Genomic DNA, 18,407 nt, shown 5'->3' with positions numbered 1-18,407 from the left:
GCTGGGCTTATACACCTAAGTGTGAACAACACTTGGATGTCAGTTGTGATAAAGCTCTTCAAAATGGAGAAAATTAATGACAGCCATCTGAAAATCCGGGTCGAAAACCCGAAGCCAAACGGGTTGGCTCCCAAATTGCTCAGTATAAAACCCACAAATCTCAATTGAAAACCCAATTCCCAGTTCACATCAAAACGCCACCGAATGGAAGTCCTAAATTCCACCCAGATGCAGTTTATGGTAACATGGGTGATCGCTAGTTATTCAAAGAAAGTTCTGCATCACTTCAGGGATATGCAGGTTATACTCGTATTTTTTTGCACCTTAAATCGAATTTTAGTTTGGAAAGGCAGAGTTAATCTTTTTTGCTTGTTTATCAGCAGGAATTGAGATTTGAGGCGATTTAATAAATATTTTGCAGGTGATGTTAATTTAGTTTCATGCATTGTTCTTCAGGTTCTGGTTCTTATGCTTCCCATAATGTTCATTTTGATATTTATACTGAAATTTTGTGCAATTACAAAGGCATTACCATTTTATGCTTTCTATATGATTATTGATGCTCGTATCATCAGACATTTCTGTTTCACTTGACGGGACTATTTCCCTTCTGAAATTCTATACATTGGTGATACTTATGGGAATTTTGCAAAGGATGATAATTTAGAATGCACTGTTATCTGATTTGAATACTCACTTCAATTGATATTGCATTGCTGGGTTTAGATTCATTGAAGTATTAGACGTACTTACCTTACAACTGACATTGTATTCCAGAGAAAATTGTAGGGAACAGTCTCATCTCCCACTCGGATTGTTGACCTCAGAGAAGATTGTCCCAGATATGCATACAATGGAATTGTTGGTTGCACAACTTTGCTCACTACTGCTTGTTTCAGTTTCACCGATCTTTTCAGTGCAGTTGATGTTCCCCTCTGTGCTTCGTTGAAGGTCCAATGCAAGCTCAAGCCCTCTTACAACATCATTCATGGACGGCCGTTTGGTCCCATTGTCATGCATGCAACTGATTGCTACCTCAGCGAATATATGCAAGCACTCGGCTACAATCTTACCTCTTAAACTTGCATCAATGATTTGATCAAGTTCTCCATTCTGATGACAGCTCTTGGTCCACTCTGCCAGATTCACTTGGTGTAATTCTGTTTTCTCTGTATGTATTACTGCTGGCCTTGCACACAATACCTCACACAGAACTACACTAAATGAGTAGACGTCTGACTTCTCAGTCACACGTTGTCGTCGGTAGTATTCTGGATCTAGATACCCGAAACTCCCTTTCACAATCGTGCTGATGTGGGTTTTGGACATGTTTGTTGTGCCTTTGGACAGCCCGAAATCTGAAACCTTGGCCACCCATTTGTCATCCAATAAGATGTTTGTGCTCTTCACATCTCGGTGAATGATGGTGCCCTTTGCACCACTATGAAGATACTGCAACCCTCGAGCTGCACCAATACAAATCTGAAGCCGTTGTTCCCAGGGAAGAGGTGGGTTATTAGTGTGGTAGAGATGGTCACGGAGGGTTCCTTGTGCCATGTAATCATACACTAAGATCATCTCTCCTTTATCAGTACAATATCCAATGAGTGAAACCAAATGGCGATGACGGAGTTGGGAGAGCATCTCAATTTCAGTCTCCAACTCATGGACACTTTGGGATGATTCTGGTTTCAGCCATTTGATTGCAACTGGAGTGGCTCCACCATCAATGCATCCTTTGTATACATTACCAAATCCTCCAGCGCCAATGATAAAAGCATCATTGAAGTTTTTGGTGGCGGCTTTGATCTCTGCCAATGAAAAGTAGTGACACGGATAAGAGGACCCGGGGTTGTTGTAAACTTCATTCTCCTCTTGCTGGAGCCAGAGTCCTTGACTTTCCATCTTTTTCTGAAAACCAAGTATCCGAGGACAGAGAACACAAGTATGCTGGAACCTACACCAGCAATGAGGGCAAGCACAGGAAATGACTTACTATGAGGTGTCATCTTTGGGTCGGGGTTGATTCTGAGCTGGCCTTTTGGATCAATTAGCTTGAAGATTTCGAGTCCATTCAATGTTGCGTCGGAGTCAAATTCAAATTTTGGATGAGGTTGATACAATTTGAGAGATCATGGATGAGTTTGATTAAAAAAAAAAAAAAAACCAAACTGATGTTTGGCCTAAAGTTTGAGGGACTAAAGTCACTAAACTGAATTTAGTCCTTATAGTTAAACATTATTAGATTTCTGCCCTTGGCATTGCCCTGGAGACTCTCAATCTACATGAATGGAATAGTGCCTGGTAGTGCTTATTCTTTGGACTTTACAAAATTTGCTAGTCTTTGGCATTTGGCTCGACTCTTGTCAATTAAATGGTAAAGGGATTCGAACTCTCACAAAAAGGTCTTGCACTATTTAAAATGCACTGTTCTAAAAAAAAAAAAATCTACAAGGATTGCGTTAATCTTATTAACTATGTTGCTCATCGATTATCTTCCAACCGGATCAATAATCTCAGAGAAAATTGTCCTGGTCAACTCTTTAATGGTTTCGTTCGCCCCACTACTTTGCTCACTAGAACAAGACCCTTCATTGTCCTTAACCAATGAAATCTCATCTTGAATCGTCCTTTCAATGTGATCAATATAATCCTCGTTGTTTTCCTGCATATGCAATGCAAACTGAAGCCCTCTCACAACATCATCCATTGACAGCCGATTGATCCCATTATCATCCATGTAACTCATTGCAATGGAAGCAAATTTATGCAAGCATCTGACTGCAATTTCACTCTTCAAGTTTGGATCAAACAATCTGATCAAGTTTCCCGTTGCGATGACACTTTTTAGCCTATCCAGCCAGGCCAACTCGATTATTATCCACAATGGTCACAGCTGGCCTCCCACACAATACTTTGCATAAAACTACACCAAATGAGTACACGTCGGACTTCTCAGTTAATTGTTGACGCCAGTAGTAATCAGGGTCAAAATATCTGAAACTACCCTTCACCTTCGTGCTAATCTGGGTCTTGTACATTGTGATATTACCCATTTTTGACAACCCAAAATCCGAAACCTTGGCTACCCATTTCTCGTCTAATAATATTTTTGTGCTCTTTACATCACGGTGAATGATGGTGCCTTTGGTACTTGTGTGAAGGTAGTGCAAACCTTGCGCTGCACCAATACAAGTCAGAAGTCATTGTTCCCAAGGAAGATGCGGTTTCTCGGTGTGGTGCAAATGATCACTAAGGGTCCCATGTGCCATATAATCGTACACTAAGATCATCTCACCTCGATCGGCACGATATCCGATCAAAAACACCAAATGGCGGTGGCGCAGGCCGGAGAGCATCTTGATTTTTGTCATGAACTCATTGCGCCCTGTGATGATGTGGCTTTGAGCCTTTTGATTGCAACGAGGGTAGCCCCATCATCAAAGTATCCCTTGTACAAGTGGCCAAAGCCGTTTTTGGTGGCAGCCTTGATCTCCGTCAGTGAAAACTAATGGCACAAATCGGAAGGTAGTAATGAGTTTCCTATACGGTAGCTAGAGCCAGAGTCTTTGACTTCCCACTTCCCTTCGCTAAAGACTAAAAACCCGAGCAAAGTGAGAGAAAGTACCAGTAGTATGCAAGAAACTACGCTGACTGCAATGGCAAGCATATGAGTCAACTTTTGTTGGGTTTGTTGGGGCTTGACTGCATCGCCTTTGGTGGTGGATATGGGTTCGGCCCGACTAAATTACCATTTGAGCTGTTTGGTTTGAAGATCTCGAGCCCGTAGAAGATAGCATCGTTGTATCTAGTAAGCCCATTGTCAGGGTTTGCTTAAAGTGCGACAGAGAGATTTACTTGGTTTGAGTTCACAGGGCCAGTCATGTATACATAATAGTCCTTGTATACCGGACTCCCATTCTCACCGCTCCATCTTGTTACGTCGGTTTCTGTCTCTGCGGTTATATTGGCTATGTAGATTAGAAATGCTCGGTCCTTAAGTTCAGTAATTTCATACTCGAACTCACAAAAGTGCAGCTTGACCAGATATGAGAAGTTTGAGTCCATAGGAATCGCTCAGGTGAGATGGTAGCTCTTGTTGATGGTTAAGTTCGGCCCCATTGACCGACCTGTTATGTAAAATGCTTTTGGGCAGAGTATTCGGGTACTGCTTCAAAACTAAGTTCAATGGTAGTGTTCGATGGTAGCACGCTGAATCTTCTACTTAAATCATCAAGGTAGAGGGCATCGCTATCCCACACCCGGTACATGCCGGTGTCTTCGTTGGGTGAGACTGGACTTCCACCGACGTTGATTCGATAGACCGTCTCCAATGCATTGTTGTTTTCTATGTAGTAATTTGTTTCATTGCCCAGATATGACACTACGTAGCTCTTTGTTGGTGATGTTGATACCACTTATACCACATACCGCCAAGCATAAGCAACGACCACGTACATGGTCTTCGTGACATGGTAAGTCCCGCCTACGACATGCAGTCGGTCCAGCTGCAACAAAATTGGAGCCAAACAAGACCGACACCCGAGCTACCTCGCCATGGTGGAGGTCGACCGGTATCTTGCTAGGAGGCCACTTTCCCATGCTCTCCAAAAATCTTCAGGAGAAGCAATATGTGCATTGTGTCCCACATCGGAAATATAGAATAGAATAGGACTTCCTTTAGCTATAAAAGAGAATCCACGCCTTCTTAGAAGGGGATAGGATCCATGATCCCCACACTTGTATACTACAAAGGCTACTTGGCCTCACTCATAATGGAACTTCTAAGTGGACGTAGCCTTGCCTCAAGGGCAAGGTGAACCACTATACATGCTTGTGTTATTTCTCTCTCCCTCTCTAGCTACCTTGCCTCATACTTAGTTCTCATACCGTGTTCTCACACAGAAACAGGTGAGTAGCACTAAAGATTGGTTGGCATCGAAACGATTTCATTCCGTTGATAAATGCGTATGTACCTTCGGCTTTGGTGCTTGGAGTGAGGGTGATGTTTATACTCTCTCATTCATCGTCAATGTTCAAACTGAATTCTTGACGTAGAGTCTCCATAAAATCAGCATTCGCATTAGCTGAAGCATTGAGGTCTTTGAGGAACATATAATGGCCAACTTTGATAAGAAGAAAGCTTTGGAGCACTCGAAGTTTGGGTATGAAGCTGGGTTGAAATACAACCGAATGAACTTTTGGCCAGCAGTGAGATTATCAAATTTGTACGTAAATTAGTAACGAGATAACCGTGCTATGGTGTATGGTACTTGGCTAACTGAGGAGGAGGAAGGTGGTGCATCTTTGACTTGGGAGGTAGTGTTACCAGCTTCTATAGGGGACAATCGTGAGTTGATATCTCCAGTCCAATTTCGGTTACTATATAAATCCTGTGAGCTTCCAGAGTAGCCACAGTTGAGTGTGATATCTTCCACCGGAGTGTAGAGAGGTGGTGGATCACCAGATACAAGTAGGGTAAAGATGTGAAGAAACAAGCTAGGACAGGTATAGAGGAGTAATGGTTGGCTTCATGTTGGTATTTGGAAACTGTATCTTGAAATTGGTGTATCGACTAGCTTCTTCATGATAAATATTTATAGCAAGAGAATTCAACATGTACTAATTGAGATGGATGTGATGGAATGATTAAAAATGAATAAGCTACTTCTTTGACTAGAGGACCTTATTAAATTTCTTAACTAAGTCTACACCAACAGCTGCTTTTTTTTTTCTGCTCGGTTTCTTCAATGTTCAGGTCAGCCACGTTCTTACTATAAAAAATCATCTATTTGGCCTGGCATGCGACCCTTGTTTATGGATATTTTCTACAACTCTAAATGGTTAGTGGGAAATGGTCGATCAATTGATTTTTGGCATGGTAATTGGCTTAATGGTTCAGTTGTTGATAGACTGGGTATTGTGCATCAGCTTGGCAAATTATTATGTGCCAAAGTTTATGATTTCATCAAAGATGGCTCTTGGTATTGCTCTACTAATTTAATTGCTGATCTTGCTGCACTTTGGTCAGAAATTTCAGTTGTTAGGCTTCCTTATTCAGACATGGAGGATAAGCTGGTATGGTTGGATTCTTCTGATGAGAGTTTATCTTTATCTATAGCCTATGAGTTAAAGTGGAGTAAACAGGCAATTGTTCTTTGGGATAGATGGGTTTGGCGTCAATGCTTTCGTCCTCGAAACTCTGTTACTTTATGAAAATTTCTTCATGGCAAGCTTTTAACAGATGATCTCTTACTTCAGCGAGGCTTTTCTTTTCCTTCTATGTGCTCTCTCTGTCATGCATCTGCTGAGACGGCCCACCATCTTTTTTTTGAGTGCTCTTTCTCTATGAAGGTCTGGTCTGCAGTTTTATCTTGGTTTAAAGTCAATACTCATTTCCTGGATATATATGCTTTCTTCTCTTACCCACTGCAACATGGTTTTGGTACCCAATTGCAATTGCTATGGTGGGTGGGGAATGATGGGAGCTGGCTTCTACTCTCTTTGGGATGTTAGAAATTCTATTCGTTTTGATGAGCGTCGCTTAACTACTGATTATTTGATTCACTCTATCAAGCAGCAAATTTGAGAGGTTGATTCTTGGGATTTTGGAATTATGCGTAACTCAGTAGATGAGCTTTGTATTTTCATTGCTCTTGGAATTAGCGGTAGAGCCTCAAGAGCACATCAAATTCGTGAGGTAAATTGGCATGCTCCTTGTGCTTTTCAGATAAAGGTTAATACATATGGTGCTGCTCGTGGGACACCAGGGCTCGCGGGCTATGGAGGTATTTTTCGTGATCACTTGGGTAATTGTATGGGTTGTTTTGCTGGTTCCATGGGTACAGTGGCGGAATCAGGATTTGAAACTTGGGGGGGTCCAGACTTGAATATAAGTTTTTTTTTTTTTTTTTTTTTTAATCGGGTTAGTTGTTAGTAACTCACACACCCATGCAGTGGTATCCCAGCGCCAGGACACCTGCACCGACATTGCGGCGAAAGCCTGGCAAAGCCAGACTAATCCACTGCACCGCAGACGCACGAACCCAAAGGGTCCCTCAAATCTGCTGGCCACGGGATGGAGCTGGGATTCGAACGCTAGACCTGGGGGTTCCAGGCTAAGCCATTCGACCAACACACCACACCACGTGGTTTGAATATAAGTTTTTGACATGACAATTTTAACTTTTATTTTTGATAAGATAGTATTATTATTTAGAAAATAAAGAAAATATGTATCAAAAACAATATCTCCATGCACAATCATCAATTTTTTTTATTAACCTAGCTTACAAAAAGAAAGAGATCAAATATATGTAACCGAAAGAAAGGAAAAAATCAATATATATCACTCACAAGATAATAAAGAAAGTAATTAACTCCTTGACTAGTTGACTTCATTATTTCTCAAAAAACAAAACTGTTTGTTGTTTTATTATGTTATTTATTTACTATAGCCAAGTTAAAGTTGTTTAATATGATTGGGTTGAGAATTGGGAGGGGGGTCCAGCAGTTGAATTAAACACTTTCATATGTTAATTATATACTCTTTAGCTGCAAAACATGGCATCTACAGCAATCAAAGGGGGGGTCCGGACCCCTTCAAACCGTAACATCGGTCCGCCCCTGCATGGGTATTGTTACTGCCCTAGAAGCAGAGCTTCAAGCCATTATTCATGCAGTTTCAATAGCATCAGAAAAAGGATGGACTTCTCTCTGGATTGAGTGTGATTCAGCGGTAGCAATTCACTTTCTTGCCAATAAAAATTGCTCAGTCCCTTGGCGTCTAAGTCTTGATTGGGTCAATTGTTGTACCATTCTCTCCTCTATGCAGATTCGTCTTTCACATATTTATCAAGAAGGGAATCAAGAGGCTGATCGCTTAGCTAACTATGGGGTAGATCATGAGGGCATTATTGGTGGGACTCTTGCCCTCCTTGTGCTTCAGCTGCATTTGTTCACAATTTGCAAGGTTTACCGAATTTCCGTATTAACTAATTCTGAAGTGCTTGATAGATTTCTTACAAAGGTGGTTTCTGTTGCATGGTTGCTCTATTCATCAGTTTGTCACTATTTTAGCTCAGTGCTCACTTTGAGTACTTTATTTCATTTTGTTTTCAGAGAGATTTTGGTTATTATCCCCCTCTCTCTTCTTGTGTTTTTTATTTATTTATTTATTAATAAAATAAAGTAGAGGGACGGGCGGTGAGTTCCCAGTTGCTAAAAAAAAAGAAAAAAAAAAGAAGATGACCTTATTGAATAGAAGGAGACGATCAGCAAAGACTTGAAAGATAAAAAATTGGCAGCATCCGGTAGTGGCGCGCTCTCACGAAAGAATCTTAATGCACATCAATCAAATACTTGTAACGCTTAATGCACAAATGTCTTGGTCTTTGGCATTTGGCTCTTAAGTCTTTAGGTCTCCAAGATTCTCCAATCCACTGCTTTGACAAGTCACAAGTAGTACACTGGGTGCTTACTCTCCTTTTCATTTGTGTAGGCCAAGTCAGGCAGCTGCCTTGACGGACTAACTAGTCTTCTGCAATATGAATAAGTTTTTTTTTTTTTTTGGAGATAAATGGGAAGAGTATACGCCAATCATATGCTGATAATTTTGGAAAAAAAATTCATTTTGGATCACGTTCTGCTTGACCACACTTATCTGTACGTAAGTATCTTTTCTTTTTCTTTTTCTCACAAAAAATAAATAAATACAAGTCGGTAAGTTGCATCTCACTTCTTAAACTCTCACATTATCTTTGATTTATAGTTCCCTCATTTTATGTTGTAGTTCCCTCATTTTATGTAAATAACCGTGTCATGATTGTATTTGAAATTCACAAACTTCGTGATCAAATTTTCTTGTAGTCTTTTTGCCTCATTATCAAAACACCAGCAATTTACTACCGACCTGTTGTTTATTTGGAATTTTCTTTTTAGTTGATGAGCTGGTTCATTTGGACAAATGAAACTTTTATTGTTTATGATGAAATTTAATTTGGAACTAAACCTAGAATAAGTAGGTTATCATCCTTCAAATCAATAGATTGTATGTAGAAATTTTTTGATCAACAGGACAATTTCTATCATTAGTTGTAGAAGACCTACATAAGTTGGGTAGCAAACTAGCAATGGGTATGTGCAACTTGACGAAGAAATGAGGCAATGAAGAAGGACCAACAATGAGACATCATTGAGATCCATCAACAACAGAAGAACTGAACATTGTGAACAACAGTCTTGTAAATTACTTGCAAAATTGGAAGAATTCCTTGACATGGCAGAAGGAAACTACGGTTCTGATAGCTGCACTTAAAATAGGAGCAAATGATATATCCTTGTTCAAAATTACATCATCACACTACTCACTTGGATTGAAGCACACAACATATATAATTAATTACAAACTGAGTTGAGATCATTGAACACAAATGCACTACATCAACAATCTCGCTCATCGATCGATCATATTTGATCGAATCATCTTCCATTAGGATCGTAGATCTCAGAGAAGACAGTACCTGACAGCCCTTTAATGGAATCACTAGCAGTAGAATTTTGGTAACTACTACTAGTTTTGGTCACCCTGCTGTTCTTGGAACCTGACGAGTCTTCCCATGTGCCACTAAACCCTACATCACTATCATTCAGCACTGACGCCTCATCTTCACCCTTCTTCCCGGCATTGAAATCCAAATCCGAACCCTCTGCGGTCTGTTGAAGTTTTGATGCACAATCAAGCGCCCATATAACATCATTCATGGACGGTCGTTCACTCCCATTATCATGCATACAACTAATTGCAATTTCAACAAACTTGTTCAAGCACTCATTTACAATCTTACCCCTCAAATTGGGGTCAATGATTTGGTCAAGCGTTCCGTTTCCATGACAGGTCTTAAACCATGCAGCTAGGTTCATTTGCTTCTTGTCCGCTGTACGGATCAAAGCCGGCCTAGCACACAACACCTCACACAATACTACGCCAAATGAGTACACATCAGACTTCTCAGTCAACTGTTGACGACGGTAGTACTCCGGGTCGAGATAGCCGAAACTACCCTTGACCATGGTGCTAATGTGGGTCTTAGACATGGTGGTCGTGCCCATTTTTGACAACCCGAAATCAGCGACCTTAGCCACCCATTTATCGTCCAACAAGATGTTCGTGCTCTTCACGTCTCGGTGAATGATCATACACTTGACACCAGTGTGAAGGTAGTGCAACCCACGCGCGGCACCAATACAAACTTGAAGCCTTTGTTCCCAAGGAAGAGGTGGATTTTCGGAGTTGTACAGATGATCGCGTAGGGTCCCATTTTCCATATAGTCATACACCAAAATCATCTCACCGTTGTCGTCACAGTACCCAACCAGAGACACGAGATGGACGTGACGGAGTTGGGAGAGCAATTCGATCTCCGTCTTGAACTCAAGGGCACCCTGTGACGACTCCGCTTTCAGCCGTTTGATCGCAAAGGGGGTGGACGCACCGTTGATGGTACCTTTGTACACGTTACCAAACCCGCCACGCCCAATAACGTTCGATTCATCAAAGTTTTGCGTGGCGGCTCTGATCTCCGCCAATGAAAAGTGATGACACAGCTCGGACGGCAGAGATGAACCGTAAGACGTGGTGGACTTGGAGGACTTGGTAGTTGTTGAAAAAGAAAGCAGACCCCACTTTACTTGACTTGAGCTATAGTCCTTGGCCTTTCTCCCTCGCCGGAAAACAAAAAATCCGAGCACAGATAGCATAAGTAACCCGGAAACTACGCCTGCAATGATAGCTGCCATAGGAGTAGACTTCTTCTTACTGGGGCTCTTCGGGAGTATCTTTGGTGCGTTCACCGGAGGTGGGTCGGGGTTGGGTCCGGCAAGACTCCCACTCGAGTTGCTGAGCTTGAAGATTTCTAGCCCGTTCAAGATGGCATCGTTGTAAGTAGTATACGAATCTCTCTGTAGCGCTGCGAGTACTAGAAAGAGGTTAACTTTCTTCTGGCTTCCTACCGGAGACATGAACATTCCCACAACGTAGTCTCTGTAAACTGGATTCCCATTTGCTCCACTCCATCCGATGACATCTGCAAGTTCTTCTGCGGTTTGATTGGCCATGAAGATTTGAAACGATCGATCTCCGTACTTGGTAATATCTGATTCAAACTCACAGAAATGGAGTCTCACCAGGTAATAAAACTTGGGATCTAAGGGAAATACCCATGTGAGTTTATAGCTCTTGTTGATGGTTTTGTTCCTCCCCATTGACCGACCTGTTGTGTAAACTGGTTTTGGAGCAGAGTATTCTGGAACTTTGGAGAAATTGAGCTCGATTTTATTGTTCTGTGGTAGCACGCTGAATTTTTTACTTATATTATCCAAATAAGTTTCGTCGGCGTTGTCCCAATTCCGGTACATTCCGGTGTCTGCGTTCGGCGAGATGGGGCCTCCGCCGACGTTGATTCGGTACACCATCTCCAGAGCTGTGTTGTTTTCGATCGGATATGACCTTGCGCCGGTGTCGACAAAATTAGCTGAAGAAGTATAGTAAAAACCGGTGGGCATGGACACGATTTCGATTCCGTTGATAAAAGCGTACGCATCTTTGCTTGGTGTGAAGGTGATCTCGAGTTTCTGTCCTGTCTCGATGTTTACACAGAATTCTCTGACCAGCGGGGACTCGCGGAAAGCGTCGGCGGTGACGGAGGCGTTGAAGTCTTTGAGGAGAGTGAAGCCGGCGGCGGTGACGGAGAAGAGGGAATTGGAGCGTTGGAAGTCCGGGGTGTATGTATCTGGATTGAAATGCAAGCGGATGAATTTTTGGCCGGGAGAGAGGGGAATTTTGTAAGTGAATTCGGAGCGAGAGAGCCGAGCTTTGGTGTAAGGGACTTGGCTGGCTGTGTCCGACCGCGGTGCATCTATGGATTGGGATGCGTTACCTATTGGGGTGAATTTTGAGTCGATATCTCCGCTCCACTTTCTGAGGTCATTGGAGTTCGGTTGGCCGGAATTGCCGCAGGCGAGGGTGATGTTGTCGACCGGAATGTATGGTGGCGACTGACCGGTGACGAAGAGAGTGAGGATGTGGACGAACAAGTAGAGGTAGAGAGGAGTGATGATTGGTTTCATTGTAGGTAGAGAAAGATGAGATGGTAAGGATGAAGTTGGAAACAGGGGAAGCTACTCTGCTTATAGAATCATAAGCATAACAGTACTCTGTCTTTAATTTTTTAATTCAAATTTTAGACTTTGGAAAGTTGAAGGTTGAAGGAGGATAATTAAGCTTAAAAGACTTTGCAGGCCCTATCAAACAAGTTATAATGCCCTATATTTCATCAGAAATCCGTGATAAAGCTTGCATTAAACAAAACAAAAAAAGAAACACTGGAGCCTGTGATGGGTTGTTGTATAATCTTTCCGTCCAGCATCAACGGCAGCGATTTTGGTCTTTGGAAAGTTCAGAGCTTTATTTTGGAAAGTGTTCTCTATTATTGAGGAAGTGTTTTTCTTTGTTTGCTTTAGTTGTCCAGTCCATTGTTTTAGTGGAGGTTTCCTTTTTCTTTTGATGAATGAGACTCATGCCCTTGGCCAAAATAATATGCAAATGTGAAGTAGTTACTTGGAAATGCAAGAAGTTTGTTGTTTCTCTAAATTGAGACTTTTCTTGTCAACAGTATTCAAGCACTAGTGTGATTCGTGATTAAATTGACTTAAAGGTTTTGTTGTGTTGCACGCAGAGACTTGAATTTCTAAACAGAAAGGGACATGATGGAAGACTTTGAGGGACATGATGGAAGACTTCTGTATACAATCCTTGGGTCTACTCTAATGTAAGATTCTCAATCATTCAGGAGAGATAAGGATAAAGATTATGCAACTTGTTTTCCGTTTGTATAGCTAACTTCAGAGTATTTTGTAATCTTAGACCAAGTCTTCAGAATAAGTCACTGGGAGAACAGATGGAGAATTGCAATGTAGCTGTTGTCTTCTTTAGTAGAAAAGTTGCAGCAGGACTAACAACACGTCTAATGGTCTCCAGCTATGACTTGGGTTGGTACATGTAAACATCATTTTAAGCAAGAACAGTACTGGTGGCCTATGGCTTGAGAATTGTTTCTTTGAGCTTTAGGGGATGGAAGGACCGGAGTCAAGAGCTGTCACATATGGATTTGGGTAATTGGGTAACGCTCAAAACAAGCACAAATAGGGGTGGGCACTTTGTACCGAAAATGCGGTTACCGACCCGAACCACACCGAAAAAGCGGTTCGGTAACCGCACCGAACTAAAACGGTGTCGTTTCATGGTCACACCGCACTGAACCACATTAAAGCGGTTCGGTTGCGGTTTCGGGTCATAAACCGCCCGATTTAAACCGACCCGCACCAAATTTGTTTTAATTACATTTTATTTATTTATTATTTATCTGTTGATGGAAATGTTGGTTTTTAATATATAAGAAATCCATTTTTGTTTAGGTTTTCAGTTTGTAATAAGTTGCTATGTTTGCTTGATTATTGATATATATATATATATATATATATATATATATATATATATATATATATATATATATATATATATATGGGTTTGTTAAGTGTTCAAATATGATCTTTCTGCAAGTTGCTTGATATTTGGGTGACATTTGCCGATTTGTGTGGACTTTAAATGCACTCAAAATTTATTTATGCATTATTGAAACTGTTAGGTAAATATAAGCATGATTTTGGCCCTCTCTTTCTAGTTGAAATTAATAAATCGGTCTAAACCGAAACCGACCCGCACCGCACCGAAAAATGGTGTAACCGAAATAATCGGTTCATCCCTTTTGTAATGCGGTTGCGGTTTGATATATAGGCCAACCGAAAAAAGCGGTTTGGTTGCGGTTTGGTTGCGGTTTGGGTCTTAAACCGATCCGAACCGCACCGCGCCCACCCCTAAGCACAAAGCAAAGCCAATTAACACGAGGTGAAGTTGTAAAATGTTATATGTTAGTGTCAAATACGCCCAATCTTGCATAGCATAAGCTTAATTGGCAGATTTCAAAAAAATAAAATAAATAAATAAATAAACTGGCAAATTGCTAATTGTCAATCTCCATTTATCTTCTCAACCAAGGCTTTTGGTGAAATTTATTTTGAAAATCTTTACATTAATATTAATTGAATTCACAATATATGGCACATCTATATGTATGTTGCAGCATAAGATAATGTTACATCTTAGTTTAGGTTGTTTAAGTTGATGGTATGAATTAATCTAAAGCTAGCCAAGCATAGACTGGTGGAAAGACCCGATAACTTAAAAGTATTTACGACAAAATTTTAAGATTTTTGACATGGCATGTTACTTTTTTTTTTTTTTTTTTATTTGTCAATCACACGGTGTCTTAAAAGGCTTCCTAGGCCCAGAAACTAATCCATGCTCGGATCTTGACATGACATGTTACTTGTTTAGAGTCAACAAGTTCTACCACGAGTGCCGGAGACGTAGAACCAATAATGGGTAGTCATTAAGTAGTGTAGAAGCACATGTGAAAATTAAATGCCGGGTAATATATGAACACTACCATATTATAGCGTTCAATCTAAAACAATTTATTTCGCATGTATATTTATTCAATAACTGCAAAAATAGAAATGAGGTAAAACACACACAAACATAATACTGTGTCACAGTATGAGACCTAGCTATATATGATTCGCACATATTTCTCTTAATTCCATTAATAATGTATGCACGTTATCATCGATCATCTCACAGTGGGATCCTTGATCTCAGAGAAGATTGTTCCAGACATGCCTTTCATGGATTCATTGGTGGTAGAAATTTGCTCATCGCTACTAGTTTTGGTCGTTCTACTGTTCTTCGAATCCGACGAGTATTCCCAGCTACAACTCATCCCAGAATCATTACCTTTCATGAATGCAACCTCATCTTCACCTTCCTTTTCGACGTCGGAGTATAACATTGCTTCCGCACTCTGCTGAAGCTGCAGTGCAAACTCAAGCCCCCATACTACGTCATTCATCGATGGCCGCTCACTTCCATTATCATTCATACAACTCAACGCAAGCTCAACGAACTTATTAAGACATGTGGCTGCAATCTTTCCCCTTAGATTTGGATCAATGATTTGATTAATCGTGCCATTTCGATGATTAATCTTGGTCCATTCAGCTAGGCTCATTTGCTTCTTCTCCGCCATACGTATCAGAGCTGGTCTTGCACACAAAACCTCACACAAGACTACTCCAAAAGAGTAAACGTCCGATTTTTCAGTCAACTGTTGACGCCGATAGTATTCCGGGTCAAGATACCCAAAACTACCCTTCACCACTGTACTAATGTGACTCTTAGACAAAGTGGAGGTGCCCATTTTGGACAACCCAAAGTCCGAAACCTTGGCCACCCATTTCTCATCCAATAAGATATTTGTGCTCTTCACGTCACGGTGAATAATCATGCACTTGGCCCCCGTGTGAAGGTAGTGCAGCCCACGCGCCGCACCAATACAAATTTGGAGCCGTTGTTCCCACGGAAGTGGTGGATTGTCGGTTTTGTACAAATGGTCTCTCAGGGTCCCACATGCCATGTAGTCATACACCAAGATCATCTCACCTTGCTCAGTGCAGTATCCAACGAGGGACACCAAATGAAGGTGGCGGAGTTGGGAGAGCATCTCTATCTCGGTCTTGAACTCGTGGGCGCCCTGTGATGACTCTGGTTTCAGCCGTTTGATCGCCACGGGTGTGGACCCATCATCCACATACCCTTTGTACACGTTGCCAAACCCGCCAACCCCGATGATGAAAATATCGTTGAAGTTTTGAGTGGCGGCTTTGATCTCGGCCAGTGAAAAGTGGCGACATAAATCGGACGGTAGAAATGAGCCACGAGACTTGGTTGACTTGGTCGTCGAAAATGAAAAGGGCCCCCACTTTGTTGCTTTGCTGGAGTTGGAATCCTTGACTTTTCTTCCACGCCTGAAAACTAAAACCCCGACGAAGGAAAGAACAAGTAAGGCCGAAACTACACCAGCGAGGATAGCAAGCATATGAGTCGACTTCTTCTTCGAGTTTCTAGAGCTTTCTGACGTCACCTTTGGCGGGATATTCCATAGCTCGGGGATGGGTCCGCCGAGATTGCCGTCTGTGTCATTGAGTTTGAAGATTTCCAGCCCATTCAAGATCGCATCGTTATATCGAGTTTGGTAATCGTCTTGATATGCTTGTAGTACAACAGAGAGATTAACAGAACCTTTCTTCTGGGTTCCAAGATTCAGCATCGGCACAAAGTAGTCCCTATATATGGGAATCCCATTTCCGATTCCAGTTTCTGTAGTCCAGTGGATTATGTCTGCTTCCGGTTCAGCTGTAAAATTAGCTATGAAAATCTGAAACATTCTATCTCTAGCCGCGGTAATATTCGGATCAATCTCACAGAAATGGAGCCTCACCAGGTAAGAAAAGTCGGGATCTACAGGGAATCCCCAGGTGAGATTGTAGCTCTTGTTGATGGTGCTGTTCCCTCCCATTGTCCGGCCCGTTCGGTACACCTCTTGGGGCGCAGTGTAGTTAAGGATTTTTGCAAAATTGAGATGGGTATTAGATCTTCGTCGAATGCTCAAATTTTGACTTCGATCATCTAAGAAGTGCTCGTCGGTTGCGTCCCAGGTGCGGTACAAGCCGGTGTCTTCATTCGGAGATACTGGGCTGCCACCAACGTTGATTCGGTAGATTTTCTGCAGAGCGGTGTTGTTTTCAACGAGATATCTGCTATCGCTGCTGCCAAGATAACTAGCCCCATCTCCTTGGGCTGCCGAGTGGTAAAGATTGGTTGGCATGGACATGATTTCGATCCCGTTAATAAAAGCGTATCCACCCTGGCTGGGAGTGAATGTGATGTTCAGACTCCGCTGATCTGGCTCAAAGTTGAGGCAGAATTCTCTAAGTAGTGTCTCAGAGTTATAGTAGATACTACCGAGAGAAGCGTTGAAGTCCTTGAGAAGTGTGTAGCCACCGGCTTTGACAGAGAAAAGTGATTTCGAGCTGTCGAAGTCCGCGTTGTATCTAGCTGGGAAGAAATACAAGCGGATGAACTTCTGGCCTGGACTTACGGGAAATCTGTAAGTGAATTCCGAGTGCGAAAGCCGAGCTGTGGTGAATGGTTCTTGGCTGCCTGAGGAGGACGACGGTGGTGCTTTTCCGACTTGGGATGTGCTACCAACTGCTTCGGGGAAAAACTTTGAGTTGATGTCTCCCGTCCAAGTTCGAGAATCATAATCACTGACCTTGTCGCCGGAAAAGCCACATTTAAGGGTGATATTATAGGTAGGAGAGTAGATAGGTGCGGACTCTCCCGCCACCAGCAGGGTGACGATGAGTGAAAACAAGCTGGAAAGGTTAAGAGGAATGAAAATAGGTTTCATATTGGTGATGACTCTATTAATTAAAGGTACCTACGTAGTAGTTTGCTTGGTTCATCAAGTTATATAGGCCCGAGAACTACAGATCAGAATTTCATGGATGGAAGAATTAAGAGGGAATTAGTTAATAGAGATATCATAAACGTATGGTTCGGTTTCTCTGAAAGCCACGTCGATCGATGTTGATCAGTAGAAGCTACGTACAGATATTCAACTTGATGATGTCTTGATTTTTGGCCGTGTGTACCGTAAAAGTGAAGATGATCAACATCAACTAACTAATGATCTTGGTTTGTGTAGCGAGCCAGTAGTCTTGATTTAGGTCTCATCATTTAGCCCGATCCGGCCCTTGCATTAGGGCTGGCCGCCGGTCCTACCCTTTCTCAAATAGGGTAGGGTAAGGGTCATGCAAATGAAGCCCGGCTCGTTTGAGCCCGTTAGGGCCAAGTCCGGCCCGGCCCTTTAAGCCAGTTTAATTAAGCCATAATAATTTTCTATTTTTTCTATTTTTTAAATGATTTTTAAATATGTTTCTTTTTAGTCTATAACATATAACTTATCTCTTTTTTGTAATTGATTTCCTAAGCTTTATTTTCTTTAATTTTTGTTTCCTTTGTTAAACAACAATTAATTTTGAGAGATTTAGAGAGATAGTTAATTGAATATAACCATCTTAACTAATATTTATAAATGTTATAACTTATAAGTTAATTCCAATATATATATATATATATATATATATATATATATATATATATATATATATATATATTAAATATGATCAATAAAAAACAATGAGTCTTGTATTACCTATATAACCATTGAGCCACATTTTGAAATAAAAAATAAAATAATATATTTCTTTTTGTTAAATAAATTAAGGCCCTTTTAGGCCAATTTCGGCCCTATTCGGAAGATCGACCCTTTCGGCCCTAGTGGCTCGGGCCTTTCGGGCGGTTAAGGATTAGCATATTTAAGCTCCGG

The 18,407-nt window shown here is 41.4% G+C and overlaps 2 pseudogenes; both read right to left on the bottom strand.

Moving 5' to 3' along the window:
* Positions 1-134: 134 nt before the first annotated feature.
* On the bottom strand, positions 135-7,954 carry LOC133733420 (receptor-like protein kinase FERONIA; annotated as a pseudogene).
* Positions 7,955-9,305: 1,351 nt separating this feature from the next.
* LOC133733413 (uncharacterized) lies at positions 9,306-17,679 on the bottom strand (annotated as a pseudogene).
* Between the last annotated feature and the right edge of the window lie 728 nt (positions 17,680-18,407).

This window comes from Rosa rugosa, chromosome 1, assembly GCF_958449725.1.
Source record: "Rosa rugosa chromosome 1, drRosRugo1.1, whole genome shotgun sequence".
Classification (NCBI taxonomy): Eukaryota; Viridiplantae; Streptophyta; class Magnoliopsida; order Rosales; family Rosaceae; genus Rosa; species Rosa rugosa.
Note: the sequence above shows the minus strand (reverse complement) of the source record. Positions and strands in the feature narration are given on the sequence as shown.